Source organism: Loxodonta africana, chromosome 10 (genome assembly GCF_030014295.1).
Source record: "Loxodonta africana isolate mLoxAfr1 chromosome 10, mLoxAfr1.hap2, whole genome shotgun sequence".
Lineage (NCBI taxonomy): Eukaryota > Metazoa > Chordata > Mammalia > Proboscidea > Elephantidae > Loxodonta > Loxodonta africana.
Window position 1 is genome coordinate 1443065 of NC_087351.1, and position 25638 is coordinate 1468702.

The window sequence follows — 25638 nt, forward strand, 5'->3', positions numbered from 1 at the left end:
CATAGAGAGATAGTATTGAAACCTTGCTTTGGCAAGTGCCAATTGACCGCATTCAGGCAGAAAGAAAAGACAATCGCAAGAGGCCTTTTCTCCCCGGCTGCTCTGCCAAGCCCTTCCAGCTAAAACTATGCCGTTGCTCCTCTGGAAGGATCCCTGCACCGCGACGTAGTTTTTCAGAAGAAGCCTTGCATTTGCAAGAGCAAAGGAGGAATTCGTTGCAGGAAAGAGGAAGGAAAGAAAGTTTCTCTCCCTCTGCCTGCTTTGCTCAGAGGACTGGATGAAGTCAGGGAGTTTTCCCTTTCACTGAGAAACGTGCGGGCTGCTGTTGCCTGTGCGCTCTCTTCTTTGCAAAAGAGTCTGCTGTTCCACGCTTTGAACCGTGGAAAGGCGCCGGGCTCTGCTAAGATTTCCCCCGGCGCTTCGTTTGCCCTGGGCCAAAGCGAGCCTTCACAATAGCTGAACGCTAACACTGCATACTCGTTCCACTTCCAGAACAGGGCTACCGCGAGGCAGTTCTCCGGGGGAAAACGGCCCTTCGCGAAGGGCAGATCTGCCGAGCTCACTGCGGGAAAGCGAAAGCAAAGGACGCTTTTCTCCCTCTAACCGCTTTCGTCAGAGGAACGGGGGAAGTCACAGTGTTCTTTCTCTCACTGAGATACACACAATCTGACGTTGCCTCTGAGCTCCGTTGCTGGCAAAGAACTGAAACTGACATACATTCCTGTGGGGAAACACAGGGCTTTGCTAGGATTTCTCTAGGCAGTCTGTTTTCCCTGGGCCTCGCTGGAGCAACACTATCTCGCCAGGGCAACACTGCATGGGATTTCCTCTGCCAGGAGAGAGCTGCTGCTTTGTAGTTTGTGCTGGGAAACCTTGCTTTGGCAAGTGCCAATTGACCGCATTCAGGCAGAAAGAAAAGAGAATCGCAAGAGGCCTTTTCTCCCCGGCTGCTCTGCCAAGCCCTTCCAGCTAAAACTATGCCGTTGCTCCTCTGGAAGGATCCCTGCACCGCGACGTAGTTTTTCAGAAGAAGCCTTGCGTTTGCAAGAGCAAAGGAGGAATTCGTTGCAGGAAAGAGGAAGGAAAGAAAGTTTCTCTCCCTCTGCCTGCTTTGCTCAGAGGACTGGATGAAGTCAGGGAGTTTTCCCTTTCACTGAGAAACGTGCGGGCTGCTGTTGCCTGTGCGCTCTCTTCTTTGCAAAAGAGTCTGCTGTTCCACGCTTTGAACCGTGGAAAGGCGCCGGGCTCTGCTAAGATTTCCCCCGGCGCTTCGTTTGCCCTGGGCCAAAGCGAGCCTTCACAATAGCTGAACGCTAACACTGCATACTCGTTCCACTTCCAGAACAGGGCTACCGCGAGGCAGTTCTCCGGGGGAAAACGGCCCTTCGCGAAGGGCAGATCTGCCGAGCTCACTGCGGGAAAGCGAAAGCAAAGGACGCTTTTCTCCCTCTAACCGCTTTCGTCAGAGGAACGGGGGAAGTCACAGTGTTCTTTCTCTCACTGAGATACACACAATCTGATGTTGCCTGTGAGCTCCGTTGCTGGCAAAGAACTGAAACTGACATACATTCCTGTGGGGAAACACAGGGCTTTGCTAGGATTTCTCTAGGCAGTCTGTTTTCCCTGGGCCTCGCTGTAGCAACACTATCTCGCCAGGGCAACACTGCATGGGATTTCCTCTGCCAGGAGAGAGCTGCTGCTTTGTAGTTTGTGCTGGGAAACCTTGCTTTGGCAAGTGCCAATTGACCGCATTCAGGCAGAAAGAAAAGAGAATCGCAAGAGGCCTTTTCTCCCCGGCTGCTCTGCCAAGCCCTTCCAGCTAAAACTATGCCGTTGCTCCTCTGGAAGGATCCCTGCACCGCGACGTAGTTTTTCAGAAGAAGCCTTGCGTTTGCAAGAGCAAAGGAGGAATTCGTTGCAGGAAAGAGGAAGGAAAGAAAGTTTCTCTCCCTCTGCCTGCTTTGCTCAGAGGACTGGATGAAGTCAGGGAGTTCTCCCTTTCACTGAGAAACGTGCGGGCTGCTGTTGCCTGTGCGCTCTCTTCTTTGCAAAAGAGTCTGCTGTTCCACGCTTTGAACCGTGGAAAGGCGCCGGGCTCTGCTAAGATTTCCCCCGGCGCTTCGTTTGCCCTGGGCCAAAGCGAGCCTTCACAATAGCTGAACGCTAACACTGCATACTCGTTCCACTTCCAGAACAGGGCTACCGCGAGGCAGTTCTCCGGGGGAAAACGGCCCTTCGCGAAGGGCAGATCTGCCGAGCTCACTGCGGGAAAGCGAAAGCAAAGGACGCTTTTCTCCCTCTAACCGCTTTCGTCAGAGGAACGGGGGAAGTCACAGTGTTCTTTCTCTCACTGAGATACACACAATCTGATGTTGCCTGTGAGCTCCGTTGCTGGCAAAGAACTGAAACTGACATACATTCCTGTGGGGAAACACAGGGCTTCGCTAGGATTTCTCTAGGCAGTCTGTTTTCCCTGGGCCTCGCTGTAGCAACACTATCTCGCCAGGGCAACACTGCATGGGATTTCCTCTGCCAGGAGAGAGCTGCTGCTTTGTAGTTTGTGCTGGGAAACCTTGCTTTGGCAAGTGCCAATTGACCGCATTCAGGCAGAAAGAAAAGAGAATCGCAAGAGGCCTTTTCTCCCCGGCTGCTCTGCCAAGCCCTTCCAGCTAAAACTATGCCGTTGCTCCTCTGGAAGGATCCCTGCACCGCGACGTAGTTTTTCAGAAGAAGCCTTGCGTTTGCAAGAGCAAAGGAGGAATTCGTTGCAGGAAAGAGGAAGGAAAGAAAGTTTCTCTCCCTCTGCCTGCTTTGCTCAGAGGACTGGATGAAGTCAGGGAGTTCTCCCTTTCACTGAGAAACGTGCGGGCTGCTGTTGCCTGTGCGCTCTCTTCTTTGCAAAAGAGTCTGCTGTTCCACGCTTTGAACCGTGGAAAGGCGCCGGGCTCTGCTAAGATTTCCCCGGCGCTTCGTTTGCCCTGGGCCAAAGCGAGCCTTCACAATAGCTGAACGCTAACACTGCATACTCGTTCCACTTCCAGAACAGGGCTACCGCGAGGCAGTTCTGCGGGGGAAAACGGCCCTTCGCGAAGGGCAGATCTGCCGAGCTCACTGCGGGAAAGCGAAAGCAAAGGACGCTTTTCTCCCTCTAACCGCTTTCGTCAGAGGAACGGGGGAAGTCACAGTGTTCTTTCTCTCACTGAGATAAACACAATCTGACGTTGCCTCTGAGCTCCGTTGCTGGCAAAGAACTGAAACTGACATACATTCCTGTGGGGAAACACAGGGCTTTGCTAGGATTTCTCTAGGCAGTCTGTTTTCCCTGGGCCTCGCTGGAGCAACACTATCTCGCCAGGGCAACACTGCATGGGATTTCCTCTGCCAGGAGAGAGCTGCTGCTTTGTAGTTTGTGCTGGGAAACCTTGCTTTGGCAAGTGCCAATTGACCGCATTCAGGCAGAAAGAAAAGAGAATCGCAAGAGGCCTTTTCTCCCCGGCTGCTCTGCCAAGCCCTTCCAGCTAAAACTATGCCGTTGCTCCTCTGGAAGGATCCCTGCACCGCGACGTAGTTTTTCAGAAGAAGCCTTGCGTTTGCAAGAGCAAAGGAGGAATTCGTTGCAGGAAAGAGGAAGGAAAGAAAGTTTCTCTCCCTCTGCCTGCTTTGCTCAGAGGACTGGATGAAGTCAGGGAGTTTTCCCTTTCACTGAGAAACGTGCGGGCTGCTGTTGCCTGTGCGCTCTCTTCTTTGCAAAAGAGTCTGCTGTTCCACGCTTTGAACCGTGGAAAGGCGCCGGGCTCTGCTAAGATTTCCCCCGGCGCTTCGTTTGCCCTGGGCCAAAGCGAGCCTTCACAATAGCTGAACGCTAACGCTGCATACTCGTTCCACTTCCAGAACAGGGCTACCGCGAGGCAGTTCTCCGGGGGAAAACGGCCCTTCGCGAAGGGCAGATCTGCCGAGCTCACTGCGGGAAAGCGAAAGCAAAGGACGCTTTTCTCCCTCTAACCGCTTTCGTCAGAGGAACGGGGGAAGTCACAGTGTTCTTTCTCTCACTGAGATACACACAATCTGATGTTGCCTCTGAGCTCCGTTGCTGGCAAAGAACTGAAACTGACATACATTCCTGTGGGGAAACACAGGGCTTTGCTAGGATTTCTCTAGGCAGTCTGTTTTCCCTGGGCCTCGCTGTAGCAACACTATCTCGCCAGGGCAACACTGCATGGGATTTCCTCTGCCAGGAGAGAGCTGCTGCTTTGTAGTTTGTGCTGGGAAACCTTGCTTTGGCAAGTGCCAATTGACCGCATTCAGGCAGAAAGAAAAGAGAATCGCAAGAGGCCTTTTCTCCCCGGCTGCTCTGCCAAGCCCTTCCAGCTAAAACTATGCCGTTGCTCCTCTGGAAGGATCCCTGCACCGCGACGTAGTTTTTCAGAAGAAGCCTTGCGTTTGCAAGAGCAAAGGAGGAATTCGTTGCAGGAAAGAGGAAGGAAAGAAAGTTTCTCTCCCTCTGCCTGCTTTGCTCAGAGGACTGGATGAAGTCAGGGAGTTCTCCCTTTCACTGAGAAACGTGCGGGCTGCTGTTGCCTGTGCGCTCTCTTCTTTGCAAAAGAGTCTGCTGTTCCACGCTTTGAACCGTGGAAAGGCGCCGGGCTCTGCTAAGATTTCCCCCGGCGCTTCGTTTGCCCTGGGCCAAAGCGAGCCTTCACAATAGCTGAACGCTAACACTGCATACTCGTTCCACTTCCAGAACAGGGCTACCGCGAGGCAGTTCTCCGGGGGAAAACGGCCCTTCGCGAAGGGCAGATCTGCCGAGCTCACTGCGGGAAAGCGAAAGCAAAGGACGCTTTTCTCCCTCTAACCGCTTTCGTCAGAGGAACGGGGGAAGTCACAGTGTTCTTTCTCTCACTGAGATACACACAATCTGATGTTGCCTGTGAGCTCCGTTGCTGGCAAAGAACTGAAACTGACATACATTCCTGTGGGGAAACACAGGGCTTTGCTAGGATTTCTCTAGGCAGTCTGTTTTCCCTGGGCCTCGCTGGAGCAACACTATCTCGCCAGGGCAACACTGCATGGGATTTCCTCTGCCAGGAGAGAGCTGCTGCTTTGTAGTTTGTGCTGGGAAACCTTGCTTTGGCAAGTGCCAATTGACCGCATTCAGGCAGAAAGAAAAGAGAATCGCAAGAGGCCTTTTCTCCCCGGCTGCTCTGCCAAGCCCTTCCAGCTAAAACTATGCCGTTGCTCCTCTGGAAGGATCCCTGCACCGCGACGTAGTTTTTCAGAAGAAGCCTTGCGTTTGCAAGAGCAAAGGAGGAATTCGTTGCAGGAAAGAGGAAGGAAAGAAAGTTTCTCTCCCTCTGCCTGCTTTGCTCAGAGGACTGGATGAAGTCAGGGAGTTCTCCCTTTCACTGAGAAACGTGCGGGCTGCTGTTGCCTGTGCGCTCTCTTCTTTGCAAAAGAGTCTGCTGTTCCACGCTTTGAACCGTGGAAAGGCGCCGGGCTCTGCTAAGATTTCCCCCGGCGCTTCGTTTGCCCTGGGCCAAAGCGAGCCTTCACAATAGCTGAACGCTAACACTGCATACTCGTTCCACTTCCAGAACAGGGCTACCGCGAGGCAGTTCTCCGGGGGAAAACGGCCCTTCGCGAAGGGCAGATCTGCCGAGCTCACTGCGGGAAAGCGAAAGCAAAGGACGCTTTTCTCCCTCTAACCGCTTTCGTCAGAGGAACGGGGGAAGTCACAGTGTTCTTTCTCTCACTGAGATACACACAATCTGATGTTGCCTGTGAGCTCCGTTGCTGGCAAAGAACTGAAACTGACATACATTCCTGTGGGGAAACACAGGGCTTTGCTAGGATTTCTCTAGGCAGTCTGTTTTCCCTGGGCCTCGCTGGAGCAACACTATCTCGCCAGGGCAACACTGCATGGGATTTCCTCTGCCAGGAGAGAGCTGCTGCTTTGTAGTTTGTGCTGGGAAACCTTGCTTTGGCAAGTGCCAATTGACCGCATTCAGGCAGAAAGAAAAGAGAATCGCAAGAGGCCTTTTCTCCCCGGCTGCTCTGCCAAGCCCTTCCAGCTAAAACTATGCCGTTGCTCCTCTGGAAGGATCCCTGCACCGCGACGTAGTTTTTCAGAAGAAGCCTTGCGTTTGCAAGAGCAAAGGAGGAATTCGTTGCAGGAAAGAGGAAGGAAAGAAAGTTTCTCTCCCTCTGCCTGCTTTGCTCAGAGGACTGGATGAAGTCAGGGAGTTCTCCCTTTCACTGAGAAACGTGCGGGCTGCTGTTGCCTGTGCGCTCTCTTCTTTGCAAAAGAGTCTGCTGTTCCACGCTTTGAACCGTGGAAAGGCGCCGGGCTCTGCTAAGATTTCCCCCGGCGCTTCGTTTGCCCTGGGCCAAAGCGAGCCTTCACAATAGCTGAACGCTAACACTGCATACTCGTTCCACTTCCAGAACAGGGCTACCGCGAGGCAGTTCTCCGGGGGAAAACGGCCCTTCGCGAAGGGCAGATCTGCCGAGCTCACTGCGGGAAAGCGAAAGCAAAGGACGCTTTTCTCCCTCTAACCGCTTTCGTCAGAGGAACGGGGGAAGTCACAGTGTTCTTTCTCTCACTGAGATACACACAATCTGATGTTGCCTGTGAGCTCCGTTGCTGGCAAAGAACTGAAACTGACATACATTCCTGTGGGGAAACACAGGGCTTTGCTAGGATTTCTCTAGGCAGTCTGTTTTCCCTGGGCCTCGCTGTAGCAACACTATCTCGCCAGGGCAACACTGCATGGGATTTCCTCTGCCAGGAGAGAGCTGCTGCTTTGTAGTTTGTGCTGGGAAACCTTGCTTTCGCAAGTGCCAATTGACCGCATTCAGGCAGAAAGAAAAGAGAATCGCAAGAGGCCTTTTCTCCCCGGCTGCTCTGCCAAGCCCTTCCAGCTAAAACTATGCCGTTGCTCCTCTGGAAGGATCCCTGCACCGCGACGTAGTTTTTCAGAAGAAGCCTTGCATTTGCAAGAGCAAAGGAGGAATTCATTGCAGGAAAGAGGAAGGAAAGAAAGTTTCTCTCCCTCTGCCTGCTTTGCTCAGAGGACTGGATGAAGTCAGGGAGTTTTCCCTTTCACTGAGAAACGTGCGGGCTGCTGTTGCCTGTGCGCTCTCTTCTTTGCAAAAGAGTCTGCTGTTCCACGCTTTGAACCGTGGAAAGGCGCTGGGCTCTGCTAAGATTTCCCCCGGCGCTTCGTTTGCCCTGGGCCAAAGCGAGCCTTCACAATAGCTGAACGCTAACACTGCATACTCGTTCCACTTCCAGAACAGGGCTACCGCGAGGCAGTTCTGCGGGGGAAAACGGCCCTTCGCGAAGGGCAGATCTGCCGAGCTCACTGCGGGAAAGCGAAAGCAAAGGACGCTTTTCTCCCTCTAACCGCTTTCGTCAGAGGAACGGGGGAAGTCACAGTGTTCTTTCTCTCACTGAGATAAACACAATCTGACGTTGCCTCTGAGCTCCGTTGCTGGCAAAGAACTGAAACTGACATACATTCCTGTGGGGAAACACAGGGCTTTGCTAGGATTTCTCTAGGCAGTCTGTTTTCCCTGGGCCTCGCTGGAGCAACACTATCTCGCCAGGGCAACACTGCATGGGATTTCCTCTGCCAGGAGAGAGCTGCTGCTTTGTAGTTTGTGCTGGGAAACCTTGCTTTGGCAAGTGCCAATTGACCGCATTCAGGCAGAAAGAAAAGAGAATCGCAAGAGGCCTTTTCTCCCCGGCTGCTCTGCCAAGCCCTTCCAGCTAAAACTATGCCGTTGCTCCTCTGGAAGGATCCCTGCACCGCGACGTAGTTTTTCAGAAGAAGCCTTGCGTTTGCAAGAGCAAAGGAGGAATTCGTTGCAGGAAAGAGGAAGGAAAGAAAGTTTCTCTCCCTCTGCCTGCTTTGCTCAGAGGACTGGATGAAGTCAGGGAGTTTTCCCTTTCACTGAGAAACGTGCGGGCTGCTGTTGCCTGTGCGCTCTCTTCTTTGCAAAAGAGTCTGCTGTTCCACGCTTTGAACCGTGGAAAGGCGCCGGGCTCTGCTAAGATTTCCCCCGGCGCTTCGTTTGCCCTGGGCCAAAGCGAGCCTTCACAATAGCTGAACGCTAACACTGCATACTCGTTCCACTTCCAGAACAGGGCTACCGCGAGGCAGTTCTCCGGGGGAAAACGGCCCTTCGCGAAGGGCAGATCTGCCGAGCTCACTGCGGGAAAGCGAAAGCAAAGGACGCTTTTCTCCCTCTAACCGCTTTCGTCAGAGGAACGGGGGAAGTCACAGTGTTCTTTCTCTCACTGAGATACACACAATCTGATGTTGCCTCTGAGCTCCGTTGCTGGCAAAGAACTGAAACTGACATACATTCCTGTGGGGAAACACAGGGCTTTGCTAGGATTTCTCTAGGCAGTCTGTTTTCCCTGGGCCTCGCTGGAGCAACACTATCTCGCCAGGGCAACACTGCATGGGATTTCCTCTGCCAGGAGAGAGCTGCTGCTTTGTAGTTTGTGCTGGGAAACCTTGCTTTGGCAAGTGCCAATTGACCGCATTCAGGCAGAAAGAAAAGAGAATCGCAAGAGGCCTTTTCTCCCCGGCTGCTCTGCCAAGCCCTTCCAGCTAAAACTATGCCGTTGCTCCTCTGGAAGGATCCCTGCACCGCGACGTAGTTTTTCAGAAGAAGCCTTGCATTTGCAAGAGCAAAGGAGGAATTCATTGCAGGAAAGAGGAAGGAAAGAAAGTTTCATAGAGAGATAGTATTCTTTGCTCAGAGGACTGGATGAAGTCAGGGAGTTTTCCCTTTCACTGAGAAACGTGCGGGCTGCTGTTGCCTGTGCGCTCTCTTCTTTGCAAAAGAGTCTGCTGTTCCACGCTTTGAACCGTGGAAAGGCGCCGGGCTCTGCTAAGATTTCCCCCGGCGCTTCGTTTGCCCTGGGCCAAAGCGAGCCTTCACAATAGCTGAACGCTAACACTGCATACTCGTTCCACTTCCAGAACAGGGCTACCGCGAGGCAGTTCTGCGGGGGAAAACGGCCCTTCGCGAAGGGCAGATCTGCCGAGCTCACTGCGGGAAAGCGAAAGCAAAGGACGCTTTTCTCCCTCTAACCGCTTTCGTCAGAGGAACGGGGGAACTGACAGTGTTCTTTCTCTCACTGAGATACACACAATCTGACGTTGCCTCTGAGCTCCGTTGCTGGCAAAGAACTGAAACTGACATACATTCCTGTGGGGAAACACAGGGCTTTGCTAGGATTTCTCTAGGCAGTCTGTTTTCCCTGGGCCTCGCTGGAGCAACACTATCTCGCCAGGGCAACACTGCATGGGATTTCCTCTGCCAGGAGAGAGCTGCTGCTTTGTAGTTTGTGCTGGGAAACCTTGCTTTGGCAAGTGCCAATTGACCGCATTCAGGCAGAAAGAAAAGAGAATCGCAAGAGGCCTTTTCTCCCCGGCTGCTCTGCCAAGCCCTTCCAGCTAAAACTATGCCGTTGCTCCTCTGAAGGATCCCTGCACCGCGACGTAGTTTTTCAGAAGAAGCCTTGCGTTTGCAAGAGCAAAGGAGGAATTCGTTGCAGGAAAGAGGAAGGAAAGAAAGTTTCTCTCCCTCTGCCTGCTTTGCTCAGAGGACTGGATGAAGTCAGGGAGTTTTCCCTTTCACTGAGAAACGTGCGGGCTGCTGTTGCCTGTGCGCTCTCTTCTTTGCAAAAGAGTCTGCTGTTCCACGCTTTGAACCGTGGAAAGGCGCCGGGCTCTGCTAAGATTTCCCCCGGCGCTTCGTTTGCCCTGGGCCAAAGCGAGCCTTCACAATAGCTGAACGCTAACACTGCATACTCGTTCCACTTCCAGAACAGGGCTACCGCGAGGCAGTTCTCCGGGGGAAAACGGCCCTTCGCGAAGGGCAGATCTGCCGAGCTCACTGCGGGAAAGCGAAAGCAAAGGACGCTTTTCTCCCTCTAACCGCTTTCGTCAGAGGAACGGGGGAAGTCACAGTGTTCTTTCTCTCACTGAGATACACACAATCTGATGTTGCCTGTGAGCTCCGTTGCTGGCAAAGAACTGAAACTGACATACATTCCTGTGGGGAAACACAGGGCTTTGCTAGGATTTCTCTAGGCAGTCTGTTTTCCCTGGCCTCGCTGGAGCAACACTATCTCGCCAGGGCAACACTGCATGGGATTTCCTCTGCCAGGAGAGAGCTGCTGCTTTGTAGTTTGTGCTGGGAAACCTTGCTTTGGCAAGTGCCAATTGACCGCATTCAGGCAGAAAGAAAAGAGAATCGCAAGAGGCCTTTTCTCCCGGCTGCTCTGCCAAGCCCTTCCAGCTAAAAACTATGCCGTTGCTCCTCTGGAAGGATCCCTGCACCGCGACGTAGTTTTTCAGAAGAAGCCTTGCGTTTGCAAGAGCAAAGGAGGAATTCGTTGCAGGAAAGAGGAAGGAAAGAAAGTTTCTCTCCCTCTGCCTGCTTTGCTCAGAGGACTGGATGAAGTCAGGGAGTTCTCCCTTTCACTGAGAAACGTGCGGGCTGCTGTTGCCTGTGCGCTCTCTTCTTTGCAAAAGAGTCTGCTGTTCCACGCTTTGAACCGTGGAAAGGCGCCGGGCTCTGCTAAGATTTCCCCGGCGCTTCGTTTGCCCTGGGCCAAAGCGAGCCTTCACAATAGCTGAACGCTAACACTGCATACTCGTTCCACTTCCAGAACAGGGCTACCGCGAGGCAGTTCTCCGGGGGAAAACGGCCCTTCGCGAAGGGCAGATCTGCCGAGCTCACTGCGGGAAAGCGAAAGCAAAGGACGCTTTTCTCCCTCTAACCGCTTTCGTCAGAGGAACGGGGGAAGTCACAGTGTTCTTTCTCTCACTGAGATACACACAATCTGATGTTGCCTCTGAGCTCCGTTGCTGGCAAAGAACTGAAACTGACATACATTCCTGTGGGGAAACACAGGGCTTTGCTAGGATTTCTCTAGGCAGTCTGTTTTCCCTGGGCCTCGCTGTAGCAACACTATCTCGCCAGGGCAACACTGCATGGGATTTCCTCTGCCAGGAGAGAGCTGCTGCTTTGTAGTTTGTGCTGGGAAACCTTGCTTTGGCAAGTGCCAATTGACCGCATTCAGGCAGAAAGAAAAGAGAATCGCAAGAGGCCTTTTCTCCCCGGCTGCTCTGCCAAGCCCTTCCAGCTAAAACTATGCCGTTGCTCCTCTGGAAGGATCCCTGCACCGCGACGTAGTTTTTCAGAAGAAGCCTTGCATTTGCAAGAGCAAAGGAGGAATTCATTGCAGGAAAGAGGAAGGAAAGAAAGTTTCTCTCCCTCTGCCTGCTTTGCTCAGAGGACTGGATGAAGTCAGGGAGTTTTCCCTTTCACTGAGAAACGTGCGGGCTGCTGTTGCCTGTGCGCTCTCTTCTTTGCAAAAGAGTCTGCTGTTCCACGCTTTGAACCGTGGAAAGGCGCCGGGCTCTGCTAAGATTTCCCCCGGCGCTTCGTTTGCCCTGGGCCAAAGCGAGCCTTCACAATAGCTGAACGCTAACACTGCATACTCGTTCCACTTCCAGAACAGGGCTACCGCGAGGCAGTTCTCCGGGGGAAAACGGCCCTTCGCGAAGGGCAGATCTGCCGAGCTCACTGCGGGAAAGCGAAAGCAAAGGACGCTTTTCTCCCTCTAACCGCTTTCGTCAGAGGAACGGGGGAAGTCACAGTGTTCTTTCTCTCACTGAGATACACACAATCTGATGTTGCCTGTGAGCTCCGTTGCTGGCAAAGAACTGAAACTGACATACATTCCTGTGGGGAAACACAGGGCTTTGCTAGGATTTCTCTAGGCAGTCTGTTTTCCCTGGGCCTCGCTGTAGCAACACTATCTCGCCAGGGCAACACTGCATGGGATTTCCTCTGCCAGGAGAGAGCTGCTGCTTTGTAGTTTGTGCTGGGAAACCTTGCTTTGGCAAGTGCCAATTGACCGCATTCAGGCAGAAAGAAAAGAGAATCGCAAGAGGCCTTTTCTCCCCGGCTGCTCTGCCAAGCCCTTCCAGCTAAAACTATGCCGTTGCTCCTCTGGAAGGATCCCTGCACCGCGACGTAGTTTTTCAGAAGAAGCCTTGCGTTTGCAAGAGCAAAGGAGGAATTCGTTGCAGGAAAGAGGAAGGAAAGAAAGTTTCTCTCCCTCTGCCTGCTTTGCTCAGAGGACTGGATGAAGTCAGGGAGTTCTCCCTTTCACTGAGAAACGTGCGGGCTGCTGTTGCCTGTGCGCTCTCTTCTTTGCAAAAGAGTCTGCTGTTCCACGCTTTGAACCGTGGAAAGGCGCCGGGCTCTGCTAAGATTTCCCCCGGCGCTTCGTTTGCCCTGGGCCAAAGCGAGCCTTCACAATAGCTGAACGCTAACACTGCATACTCGTTCCACTTCCAGAACAGGGCTACCGCGAGGCAGTTCTCCGGGGAAAACGGCCCTTCGCGAAGGGCAGATCTGCCGAGCTCACTGCGGGAAAGCGAAAGCAAAGGACGCTTTTCTCCCTCTAACCGCTTTCGTCAGAGGAACGGGGGAAGTCACAGTGTTCTTTCTCTCACTGAGATACACACAATCTGATGTTGCCTGTGAGCTCCGTTGCTGGCAAAGAACTGAAACTGACATACATTCCTGTGGGGAAACACAGGGCTTTGCTAGGATTTCTCTAGGCAGTCTGTTTTCCCTGGGCCTCGCTGTAGCAACACTATCTCGCCAGGGCAACACTGCATGGGATTTCCTCTGCCAGGAGAGAGCTGCTGCTTTGTAGTTTGTGCTGGGAAACCTTGCTTTGGCAAGTGCCAATTGACCGCATTCAGGCAGAAAGAAAAGAGAATCGCAAGAGGCCTTTTCTCCCCGGCTGCTCTGCCAAGCCCTTCCAGCTAAAACTATGCCGTTGCTCCTCTGGAAGGATCCCTGCACCGCGACGTAGTTTTTCAGAAGAAGCCTTGCGTTTGCAAGAGCAAAGGAGGAATTCGTTGCAGGAAAGAGGAAGGAAAGAAAGTTTCTCTCCCTCTGCCTGCTTTGCTCAGAGGACTGGATGAAGTCAGGGAGTTCTCCCTTTCACTGAGAAACGTGCGGGCTGCTGTTGCCTGTGCGCTCTCTTCTTTGCAAAAGAGTCTGCTGTTCCACGCTTTGAACCGTGGAAAGGCGCCGGGCTCTGCTAAGATTTCCCCCGGCGCTTCGTTTGCCCTGGGCCAAAGCGAGCCTTCACAATAGCTGAACGCTAACACTGCATACTCGTTCCACTTCCAGAACAGGGCTACCGCGAGGCAGTTCTCCGGGGGAAAACGGCCCTTCGCGAAGGGCAGATCTGCCGAGCTCACTGCGGGAAAGCGAAAGCAAAGGACGCTTTTCTCCCTCTAACCGCTTTCGTCAGAGGAACGGGGGAAGTCACAGTGTTCTTTCTCTCACTGAGATACACACAATCTGATGTTGCCTGTGAGCTCCGTTGCTGGCAAAGAACTGAAACTGACATACATTCCTGTGGGGAAACACAGGGCTTTGCTAGGATTTCTCTAGGCAGTCTGTTTTCCCTGGGCCTCGCTGTAGCAACACTATCTCGCCAGGGCAACACTGCATGGGATTTCCTCTGCCAGGAGAGAGCTGCTGCTTTGTAGTTTGTGCTGGGAAACCTTGCTTTGGCAAGTGCCAATTGACCGCATTCAGGCAGAAAGAAAAGAGAATCGCAAGAGGCCTTTTCTCCCCGGCTGCTCTGCCAAGCCCTTCCAGCTAAAACTATGCCGTTGCTCCTCTGGAAGGATCCCTGCACCGCGACGTAGTTTTTCAGAAGAAGCCTTGCATTTGCAAGAGCAAAGGAGGAATTCATTGCAGGAAAGAGGAAGGAAAGAAAGTTTCTCTCCCTCTGCCTGCTTTGCTCAGAGGACTGGATGAAGTCAGGGAGTTTTCCCTTTCACTGAGAAACGTGCGGGCTGCTGTTGCCTGTGCGCTCTCTTCTTTGCAAAAGACTCTGCTGTTCCACGCTTTGAACCGTGGAAAGGCGCCGGGCTCTGCTAAGATTTCCCCCGGCGCTTCGTTTGCCCTGGGCCAAAGCGAGCCTTCACAATAGCTGAACGCTAACACTGCATACTCGTTCCACTTCCAGAACAGGGCTACCGCGAGGCAGTTCTCCGGGGGAAAACGGCCCTTCGCGAAGGGCAGATCTGCCGAGCTCACTGCGGGAAAGCGAAAGCAAAGGACGCTTTTCTCCCTCTAACCGCTTTCGTCAGAGGAACGGGGGAAGTCACAGTGTTCTTTCTCTCACTGAGATACACACAATCTGATGTTGCCTGTGAGCTCCGTTGCTGGCAAAGAACTGAAACTGACATACATTCCTGTGGGGAAACACAGGGCTTTGCTAGGATTTCTCTAGGCAGTCTGTTTTCCCTGGGCCTCGCTGTAGCAACACTATCTCGCCAGGGCAACACTGCATGGGATTTCCTCTGCCAGGAGAGAGCTGCTGCTTTGTAGTTTGTGCTGGGAAACCTTGCTTTGGCAAGTGCCAATTGACCGCATTCAGGCAGAAAGAAAAGAGAATCGCAAGAGGCCTTTTCTCCCCGGCTGCTCTGCCAAGCCCTTCCAGCTAAAACTATGCCGTTGCTCCTCTGGAAGGATCCCTGCACCGCGACGTAGTTTTTCAGAAGAAGCCTTGCGTTTGCAAGAGCAAAGGAGGAATTCATTGCAGGAAAGAGGAAGGAAAGAAAGTTTCTCTCCCTCTGCCTGCTTTGCTCAGAGGACTGGATGAAGTCAGGGAGTTCTCCCTTTCACTGAGAAACGTGCGGGCTGCTGTTGCCTGTGCGCTCTCTTCTTTGCAAAAGAGTCTGCTGTTCCACGCTTTGAACCGTGGAAAGGCGCCGGGCTCTGCTAAGATTTCCCCCGGCGCTTCGTTTGCCCTGGGCCAAAGAGAGCCTTCACAATAGCTGAACGCTAACACTGCATACTCGTTCCACTTCCAGAACAGGGCTACCGCGAGGCAGTTCTCCGGGGGAAAACGGCCCTTCGCGAAGGGCAGATCTGCCGAGCTCACTGCGGGAAAGCGAAAGCAAAGGACGCTTTTCTCCCTCTAACCGCTTTCGTCAGAGGAACGGGGGAAGTCACAGTGTTCTTTCTCTCACTGAGATACACACAATCTGATGTTGCCTGTGAGCTCCGTTGCTGGCAAAGAACTGAAACTGACATACATTCCTGTGGGGAAACACAGGGCTTTGCTAGGATTTCTCTAGGCAGTCTGTTTTCCCTGGGCCTCGCTGTAGCAACACTATCTCGCCAGGGCAACACTGCATGGGATTTCCTCTGCCAGGAGAGAGCTGCTGCTTTGTAGTTTGTGCTGGGAAACCTTGCTTTGGCAAGTGCCAATTGACCGCATTCAGGCAGAAAGAAAAGAGAATCGCAAGAGGCCTTTTCTCCCCGGCTGCTCTGCCAAGCCCTTCCAGCTAAAACTATGCCGTTGCTCCTCTGGAAGGATCCCTGCACCGCGACGTAGTTTTTCAGAAGAAGCCTTGCGTTTGCAAGAGCAAAGGAGGAATTCGTTGCAGGAAAGAGGAAGGAAAGAAAGTTTCTCTCCCTCTGCCTGCTTTGCTCAGAGGACTGGATGAAGTCAGGGAGTTCTCCCTTTCACTGAGAAACGTGCGGGCTGCTGTTGCCTGTGCGCTCTCTTCTTTGCAAAAGAGTCTGCTGTTCCACGCTTTGAACCGTGGAAAGGCGCCGGGCTCTGCTAAGATTTCCCCCGGCGCTTCGTTTGCCCTGGGCCAAAGCGAGCCTTCACAATAGCTGAACGCTAACACTGCATACTCGTTCCACTTCCAGAACAGGGCTACCGCGAGGCAGTTCTCCGGGGGAAAACGGCCCTTCGCGAAGGGCAGATCTGCCGAGCTCACTGCGGGAAAGCGAAAGCAAAGGACGCTTTTCTCCCTCTAACCGCTTTCGTCAGAGGAACGGGGGAAGTCACAGTGTTCTTTCTCTCACTGAGATACACACAATCTGATGTTGCCTGTGAGCTCCGTTGCTGGCAAAGAACTGAAACTGACATACATTCCTGTGGGGAAACACAGGGCTTTGCTAGGATTTCTCTAGGCAGTCTGTTTTCCCTGGGCCTCGCTGTAGCAACACTATCTCGCCAGGGCAACACTGCATGGGATTTCCTCTGCCAGGAGAGAGCTGCTGCTTTGTAGTTTGTGCTGGGAAACCTTGCTTTGGCAAGACCAATTGACCGCATTCAGGCAGAAAGAAAAGAGAATCGCAAGAGGCCTTTTCTCCCCGGCTGCTCTGCCAAGCCCTTCCAGCTAAAACTATGCCGTTGCTCCTCTGGAAGGATCCCTGCACCGCGACGTAGTTTTTCAGAAGAAGCCTTGCGTTTGCAAGAGCAAAGGAGGAATTCGTTGCAGGAAAGAGGAAGGAAAGAAAGTTTCTCTCCCTCTGCCTGCTTTGCTCAGAGGACTGGATGAAGTCAGGGAGTTTTCCCTTTCACTGAGAAACGTGCGGGCTGCTGTTGCCTGTGCGCTCTCTTCTTTGCAAAAGAGTCTGCTGTTCCACGCTTTGAACCGTGGAAAGGCGCCGGGCTCTGCTAAGATTTCCCCCGGCGCTTCGTTTGCCCTGGGCCAAAGCGAGCCTTCACAATAGCTGAACGCTAACACTGCATACTCGTTCCACTTCCAGAACAGGGCTACCGCGAGGCAGTTCTCCGGGGGAAAACGGCCCTTCGCGAAGGGCAGATCTGCCGAGCTCACTGCGGGAAAGCGAAAGCAAAGGACGCTTTTCTCCCTCTAACCGCTTTCGTCAGAGGAACGGGGGAAGTCACAGTGTTCTTTCTCTCACTGAGATACACACAATCTGATGTTGCCTGTGAGCTCCGTTGCTGGCAAAGAACTGAAACTGACATACATTCCTGTGGGGAAACACAGGGCTTTGCTAGGATTTCTCTAGGCAGTCTGTTTTCCCTGGGCCTCGCTGTAGCAACACTATCTCGCCAGGGCAACACTGCATGGGATTTCCTCTGCCAGGAGAGAGCTGCTGCTTTGTAGTTTGTGCTGGGAAACCTTGCTTTGGCAAGTGCCAATTGACCGCATTCAGGCAGAAAGAAAAGAGAATCGCAAGAGGCCTTTTCTCCCCGGCTGCTCTGCCAAGCCCTTCCAGCTAAAACTATGCCGTTGCTCCTCTGGAAGGATCCCTGCACCGCGACGTAGTTTTTCAGAAGAAGCCTTGCGTTTGCAAGAGCAAAGGAGGAATTCGTTGCAGGAAAGAGGAAGGAAAGAAAGTTTCTCTCCCTCTGCCTGCTTTGCTCAGAGGACTGGATGAAGTCAGGGAGTTCTCCCTTTCACTGAGAAACGTGCGGGCTGCTGTTGCCTGTGCGCTCTCTTCTTTGCAAAAGAGTCTGCTGTTCCACGCTTTGAACCGTGGAAAGGCGCCGGGCTCTGCTAAGATTTCCCCCGGCGCTTCGTTTGCCCTGGGCCAAAGCGAGCCTTCACAATAGCTGAACGCTAACACTGCATACTCGTTCCACTTCCAGAACAGGGCTACCGCGAGGCAGTTCTCCGGGGGAAAACGGCCCTTCGCGAAGGGCAGATCTGCCGAGCTCACTGCGGGAAAGCGAAAGCAAAGGACGCTTTTCTCCCTCTAACCGCTTTCGTCAGAGGAACGGGGGAAGTCACAGTGTTCTTTCTCTCACTGAGATACACACAATCTGATGTTGCCTGTGAGCTCCGTTGCTGGCAAAGAACTGAAACTGACATACATTCCTGTGGGGAAACACAGGGCTTTGCTAGGATTTCTCTAGGCAGTCTGTTTTCCCTGGGCCTCGCTGTAGCAACACTATCTCGCCAGGGCAACACTGCATGGGATTTCCTCTGCCAGGAGAGAGCTGCTGCTTTGTAGTTTGTGCTGGGAAACCTTGCTTTGGCAAGTGCCAATTGACCGCATTCAGGCAGAAAGAAAAGAGAATCGCAAGAGGCCTTTTCTCCCCGGCTGCTCTGCCAAGCCCTTCCAGCTAAAACTATGCCGTTGCTCCTCTGGAAGGATCCCTGCACCGCGACGTAGTTTTTCAGAAGAAGCCTTGCATTTGCAAGAGCAAAGGAGGAATTCATTGCAGGAAAGAGGAAGGAAAGAAAGTTTCTCTCCCTCTGCCTGCTTTGCTCAGAGGACTGGATGAAGTCAGGGAGTTTTCCCTTTCACTGAGAAACGTGCGGGCTGCTGTTGCCTGTGCGCTCTCTTCTTTGCAAAAGACTCTGCTGTTCCACGCTTTGAACCGTGGAAAGGCGCCGGGCTCTGCTAAGATTTCCCCCGGCGCTTCGTTTGCCCTGGGCCAAAGCGAGCCTTCACAATAGCTGAACGCTAACACTGCATACTCGTTCCACTTCCAGAACAGGGCTACCGCGAGGCAGTTCTCCGGGGGAAAACGGCCCTTCGCGAAGGGCAGATCTGCCGAGCTCACTGCGGGAAAGCGAAAGCAAAGGACGCTTTTCTCCCTCTAACCGCTTTCGTCAGAGGAACGGGGGAAGTCACAGTGTTCTTTCTCTCACTGAGATACACACAATCTGATGTTGCCTGTGAGCTCCGTTGCTGGCAAAGAACTGAAACTGACATACATTCCTGTGGGGAAACACAGGGCTTTGCTAGGATTTCTCTAGGCAGTCTGTTTTCCCTGGGCCTCGCTGTAGCAACACTATCTCGCCAGGGCAACACTGCATGGGATTTCCTCTGCCAGGAGAGAGCTGCTGCTTTGTAGTTTGTGCTGGGAAACCTTGCTTTGGCAAGTGCCAATTGACCGCATTCAGGCAGAAAGAAAAGAGAATCGCAAGAGGCCTTTTCTCCCCGGCTGCTCTGCCAAGCCCTTCCAGCTAAAACTATGCCGTTGCTCCTCTGGAAGGATCCCTGCACCGCGACGTAGTTTTTCAGAAGAAGCCTTGCGTTTGCAAGAGCAAAGGAGGAATTCATTGCAGGAAAGAGGAAGGAAAGAAAGTTTCTCTCCCTCTGCCTGCTTTGCTCAGAGGACTGGATGAAGTCAGGGAGTTCTCCCTTTCACTGAGAAACGTGCGGGCTGCTGTTGCCTGTGCGCTCTCTTCTTTGCAAAAGAGTCTGCTGTTCCACGCTTTGAACCGTGGAAAGGCGCCGGGCTCTGCTAAGATTTCCCCCGGCGCTTCGTTTGCCCTGGGCCAAAGCGAGCCTTCACAATAGCTGAACGCTAACACTGCATACTCGTTCCACTTCCAGAACAGGGCTACCGCGAGGCAGTTCTCCGGGGGAAAACGGCCCTTCGCGAAGGGCAGATCTGCCGAGCTCACTGCGGGAAAGCGAAAGCAAAGGACGCTTTTCTCCCTCTAACCGCTTTCGTCAGAGGAACGGGGGAAGTCACAGTGTTCTTTCTCTCACTGAGATACACACAATCTGATGTTGCCTGTGAGCTCCGTTGCTGGCAAAGAACTGAAACTGACATACATTCCTGTGGGGAAACACAGGGCTTTGCTAGGATTTCTCTAGGCAGTCTGTTTTCCCTGGGCCTCGCTGTAGCAACACTATCTCGCCAGGGCAACACTGCATGGGATTTCCTCTGCCAGGAGAGAGCTGCTGCTTTGTAGTTTGTGCTGGGAAACCTTGCTTTGGCAAGTGCCAATTGACCGCATTCAGGCAGAAAGAAAAGAGAATCGCAAGAGGCCTTTTCTCCCCGGCTGCTCTGCCAAGCCCTTCCAGCTAAAACTATGCCGTTGCTCCTCTGGAAGGATCCCTGCACCGCGACGTAGTTTTTCAGAAGAAGCCTTGCGTTTGCAAGAGCAAAGGAGGAATTCGTTGCAGGAAAGAGGAAGGAAAGAAAGTTTCTCTCCCTCTGCCTGCTTTGCTCAGAGGACTGGATGAAGTCAGGGAGTTCTCCCTTTCACTGAGAAACGTGCGGGCTGCTGTTGCCTGTGCGCTCTCTTCTTTGCAAAAGAGTCTGCTGTTCCACGCTTTGAACCGTGGAAAGGCGCCGGGCTCTGCTAAGATTTCCCCCGGCGCTTCGTTTGCCCTGGGCCAAAGCGAGCCTTCACAATAGCTGAACGCTAACACTGCATACTCGTTCCACTTCCAGAACAGGGCTACCGCGAGGCAGTTCTCCGGGGGAAAACGGCCCTTCGCGAAGGGCAGATCTGCCGAGCTCACTGCGGGAAAGCGAAAGCAAAGGACGCTTTTCTCCCTCTAACCGCTTTCGTCAGAGGAACGGGGGAAGTCACAGTGTTCTTTCTCTCACTGAGATACACACAATCTGATGTTGCCTGTGAGCTCCGTTGCTGGCAAAGAACTGAAACTGACATACATTCCTGTGGGGAAACACAGGGCTTTGCTAGGATTTCTCTAGGCAGTCTGTTTTCCCTGGGCCTCGCTGTAGCAACACTATCTCGCCAGGGCAACACTGCATGGGATTTCCTCTGCCAGGAGAGAGCTGCTGCTTTGTAGTTTGTGCTGGGAAACCTTGCTTTGGCAAGACCAATTGACCGCATTCAGGCAGAAAGAAAAGAGAATCGCAAGAGGCCTTTTCTCCCCGGCTGCTCTGCCAAGCCCTTCCAGCTAAAACTATGCCGTTGCTCCTCTGGAAGGATCCCTGCACCGCGACGTAGTTTTTCAGAAGAAGCCTTGCGTTTGCAAGAGCAAAGGAGGAATTCGTTGCAGGAAAGAGGAAGGAAAGAAAGTTTCTCTCCCTCTGCCTGCTTTGCTCAGAGGACTGGATGAAGTCAGGGAGTTTTCCCTTTCACTGAGAAACGTGCGGGCTGCTGTTGCCTGTGCGCTCTCTTCTTTGCAAAAGAGTCTGCTGTTCCACGCTTTGAACCGTGGAAAGGCGCCGGGCTCTGCTAAGATTTCCCCCGGCGCTTCGTTTGCCCTGGGCCAAAGCGAGCCTTCACAATAGCTGAACGCTAACACTGCATACTCGTTCCACTTCCAGAACAGGGCTACCGCGAGGCAGTTCTCCGGGGGAAAACGGCCCTTCGCGAAGGGCAGATCTGCCGAGCTCACTGCGGGAAAGCGAAAGCAAAGGACGCTTTTCTCCCTCTAACCGCTTTCGTCAGAGGAACGGGGGAAGTCACAGTGTTCTTTCTCTCACTGAGATACACACAATCTGACGTTGCCTGTGTGCTCCGTTGCTGGCAAAGAACTGAAACTGACATACATTCCTGTGGGGAAACACAGGGCTTTGCTAGGATTTCTCTAGGCAGTCTGTTTTCCCTGGGCCTCGCTGTAGCAACACTATCTCGCCAGGGCAACACTGCATGGGATTTCCTCTGCCAGGAGAGAGCTGCTGCTTTGTAGTTTGTGCTGGGAAACCTTGCTTTGGCAAGTGCCAATTGACCGCATTCAGGCAGAAAGAAAAGAGAATCGCAAGAGGCCTTTTCTCCCCGGCTGCTCTGCCAAGCCCTTCCAGCTAAAACTATGCCGTTGCTCCTCTGGAAGGATCCCTGCACCGCGACGTAGTTTTTCAGAAGAAGCCTTGCGTTTGCAAGAGCAAAGGAGGAATTCGTTGCAGGAAAGAGGAAGGAAAGAAAGTTTCTCTCCCTCTGCCTGCTTTGCTCAGAGGACTGGATGAAGTCAGGGAGTTTTCCCTTTCACTGAGAAACGTGCGGGCTGCTGTTGCCTGTGCGCTCTCTTCTTTGCAAAAGAGTCTGCTGTTCCACGCTTTGAACCGTGGAAAGGCGCCGGGCTCTGCTAAGATTTCCCCCGGCGCTTCGTTTGCCCTGGGCCAAAGCGAGCCTTCACAATAGCTGAACGCTAACACTGCATACTCGTTCCACTTCCAGAACAGGGCTACCGCGAGGCAGTTCTCCGGGGGAAAACGGCCCTTCGCGAAGGGCAGATCTGCCGAGCTCACTGCGGGAAAGCGAAAGCAAAGGACGCTTTTCTCCCTCTAACCGCTTTCGTCAGAGGAACGGGGGAAGTCACAGTGTTCTTTCTCTCACTGAGATACACACAATCTGATGTTGCCTCTGAGCTCCGTTGCTGGCAAAGAACTGAAACTGACATACATTCCTGTGGGGAAACACAGGGCTTTGCTAGGATTTCTCTAGGCAGTCTGTTTTCCCTGGGCCTCGCTGTAGCAACACTATCTCGCCAGGGCAACACTGCATGGGATTTCCTCTGCCAGGAGAGAGCTGCTGCTTTGTAGTTTGTGCTGGGAAACCTTGCTTTGGCAAGTGCCAATTGACCGCATTCAGGCAGAAAGAAAAGAGAATCGCAAGAGGCCTTTTCTCCCCGGCTGCTCTGCCAAGCCCTTCCAGCTAAAACTATGCCGTTGCTCCTCTGGAAGGATCCCTGCACCGCGACGTAGTTTTTCAGAAGAAGCCTTGCGTTTGCAAGAGCAAAGGAGGAATTCGTTGCAGGAAAGAGGAAGGAAAGAAAGTTTCTCTCCCTCTGCCTGCTTTGCTAAGAGGACTGGATGAAGTCAGGGAGTTCTCCCTTTCACTGAGAAACGTGCGGGCTGCTGTTGCCTGTGCGCTCTCTTCTTTGCAAAAGAGTCTGCTGTTCCACGCTTTGAACCGTGGAAAGGCGCCAGGCTCTGCTAAGATTTCCCCCGGCGCTTCGTTTGCCCTGGGCCAAAGCGAGCCTTCACAATAGCTGAACGCTAACACTGCATACTCGTTCCACTTCCAGAACAGGGCTACCGCGAGGCAGTTCTCCGGGGGAAAACGGCCCTTCGTGAAGGGCAGATCTGCCGAGCTCACTGCGGGAAAGCGAAAGCAAAGGACGCTTTTCTCCCTCTAACCGCTTTCGTCAGAGGAACGGGGGAAGTCACAGTGTTCTTTCTCTCACTGAGATACACACAATCTGATGTTGCCTGTGAGCTCCGTTGCTGGCAAAGAACTGAAACTGACATACATTCCTGTGGGGAAACACAGGGCTTTGCTAGGATTTCTCTAGGCAGTCTGTTTTCCCTGGGCCTCGCTGTAGCAACACTATCTCGCCAGGGCAACACTGCATGGGACTTCCTCTGCCAGGAGAGAGCTGCTGCTTTGTAGTTTGTGCTGGGAAACCTTGCTTTGGCAAGTGCCAATTGACCGCATTCAGGCAGAAAGAAAAGAGAATCGCAAGAGGCCTTTTCTCCCCGGCTGCTCTGCCAAGCCCTTCCAGCTAAAACTATGCCGTTGCTCCTCTGGAAGGATCCCTGCACCGCGACGTAGTTTTTCAGAAGAAGCCTTGCGTTTGCAAGAGCAAAGGAGGAATTCGTTGCAGGAAAGAGGAAGGAAAGAAAGTTTCTCTCCCTCTGCCTGCTTTGCTCAGAGGACTGGATGAAGTCAGGGAGTTCTCCCTTTCACTGAGAAACGTGCGGGCTGCTGTTGCCTGTGCGCTCTCATCTTTGCAAAAGAGTCTGCTGTTCCACGCTTTGAACCGTGGAAAGGCGCCGGGCTCTGCTAAGATTTCCCCCGGCGCTTCGTTTGCCCTGGGCCAAAGCGAGCCTTCACAATAGCTGAACGCTAACACTGCATACTCGTTCCACTTCCAGAACAGGGCTACCGCGAGGCAGTTCTCCGGGGGAAAACGGCCCTTCGCGAAGGGCAGATCTGCCGAGCTCACTGCGGGAAAGCGAAAGCAAAGGACGCTTTTCTCCCTCTAACCGCTTTCGTCAGAGGAACGGGGGAAGTCACAGTGTTCTTTCTCTCACTGAGATACACACAATCTGATGTTGCCTCTGAGCTCCGTTGCTGGCAAAGAACTGAAACTGACATACATTCCTGTGGGGAAACACAGGGCTTTGCTAGGATTTCTCTAGGCAGTCTGTTTTCCCTGGGCCTCGCTGTAGCAACACTATCTCGCCAGGGCAACACTGCATGGGATTTCCTCTGCCAGGAGAGAGCTGCTGCTTTGTAGTTTGTGCTGGGAAACCTTGCTTTGGCAAGTGCCAATTGACCGCATTCAGGCAGAAAGAAAAGAGAATCGCAAGAGGCCTTTTCTCCCCGGCTGCTCTGCCAAGCCCTTCCAGCTAAAACTATGCCGTTGTTCCTCTGGAAGGATCCCTGCACCGCGACGTAGTTTTTCAGAAGAAGCCTTGCGTTTGCAAGAGCAAAGGAGGAATTCGTTGCAGGAAAGAGGAAGGAAAGAAAGTTTCTCTCCCTCTGCCTGCTTTGCTCAGAGGACTGGATGAAGTCAGGGAGTTCTCCCTTTCACTGAGAAACGTGCGGGCTGCTGTTGCCTGTGCGCTCTCTTCTTTGCAAAAGAGTCTGCTGTTCCACGCTTTGAACCGTGGAAAGGCGCCGGGCTCTGCTAAGATTTCCCCCGGCGCTTCGTTTGCCCTGGGCCAAAGCGAGCCTTCACAATAGCTGAACGCTAACACTGCATACTCGTTCCACTTCCAGAACAGGGCTACCGCGAGGCAGTTCTCCGGGGGAAAACGGCCCTTCGCGAAGGGCAGATCTGCCGAGCTCACTGCGGGAAAGCGAAAGCAAAGGACGCTTTTCTCCCTCTAACCGCTTTCGTCAGAGGAACGGGGGAAGTCACAGTGTTCTTTCTCTCACTGAGATACACACAATCTGATGTTGCCTCTGAGCTCCGTTGCTGGCAAAGAACTGAAACTGACATACATTCCTGTGGGGAAACACAGGGCTTTGCTAGGATTTCTCTAGGCAGTCTGTTTTCCCTGGGCCTCGCTGTAGCAACACTATCTCGCCAGGGCAACACTGCATGGGATTTCCTCTGCCAGGAGAGAGCTGCTGCTTTGTAGTTTGTGCTGGGAAACCTTGCTTTGGCAAGTGCCAATTGACCGCATTCAGGCAGAAAGAAAAGAGAATCGCAAGAGGCCTTTTCTCCCCGGCTGCTCTGCCAAGCCCTTCCAGCTAAAACTATGCCGTTGCTCCTCTGGAAGGATCCCTGCACCGCGACGTAGTTTTTCAGAAGAAGCCTTGCGTTTGCAAGAGCAAAGGAGGAATTCGTTGCAGGAAAGAGGAAGGAAAGAAAGTTTCTCTCCCTCTGCCTGCTTTGCTCAGAGGACTGGATGAAGTCAGGGAGTTCTCCCTTTCACTGAGAAACGTGCGGGCTGCTGTTGCCTGTGCGCTCTCTTCTTTGCAAAAGAGTCTGCTGTTCCACGCTTTGAACCGTGGAAAGGCGCCGGGCTCTGCTAAGATTTCCCCCGGCGCTTCGTTTGCCCTGGGCCAAAGCGAGCCTTCACAATAGCTGAACGCTAACACTGCATACTCGTTCCACTTCCAGAACAGGGCTACCGCGAGGCAGTTCTCCGGGGGAAAACGGCCCTTCGCGAAGGGCAGATCTGCCGAGCTCACTGCGGGAAAGCGAAAGCAAAGGACGCTTTTCTCCCTCTAACCGCTTTCGTCAGAGGAACGGGGGAAGTCACAGTGTTCTTTCTCTCACTGAGATACACACAATCTGATGTTGCCTGTGAGCTCCGTTGCTGGCAAAGAACTGAAACTGACATACATTCCTGTGGGGAAACACAGGGCTTTGCTAGGATTTCTCTAGGCAGTCTGTTTTCCCTGGGCCTCGCTGTAGCAACACTATCTCGCCAGGGCAACACTGCATGGGATTTCCTCTGCCAGGAGAGAGCTGCTGCTTTGTAGTTTGTGCTGGGAAACCTTGCTTTGGCAAGTGCCAATTGACCGCATTCAGGCAGAAAGAAAAGAGAATCGCAAGAGGCCTTTTCTCCCCGGCTGCTCTGCCAAGCCCTTCCAGCTAAAACTATGCCGTTGCTCCTCT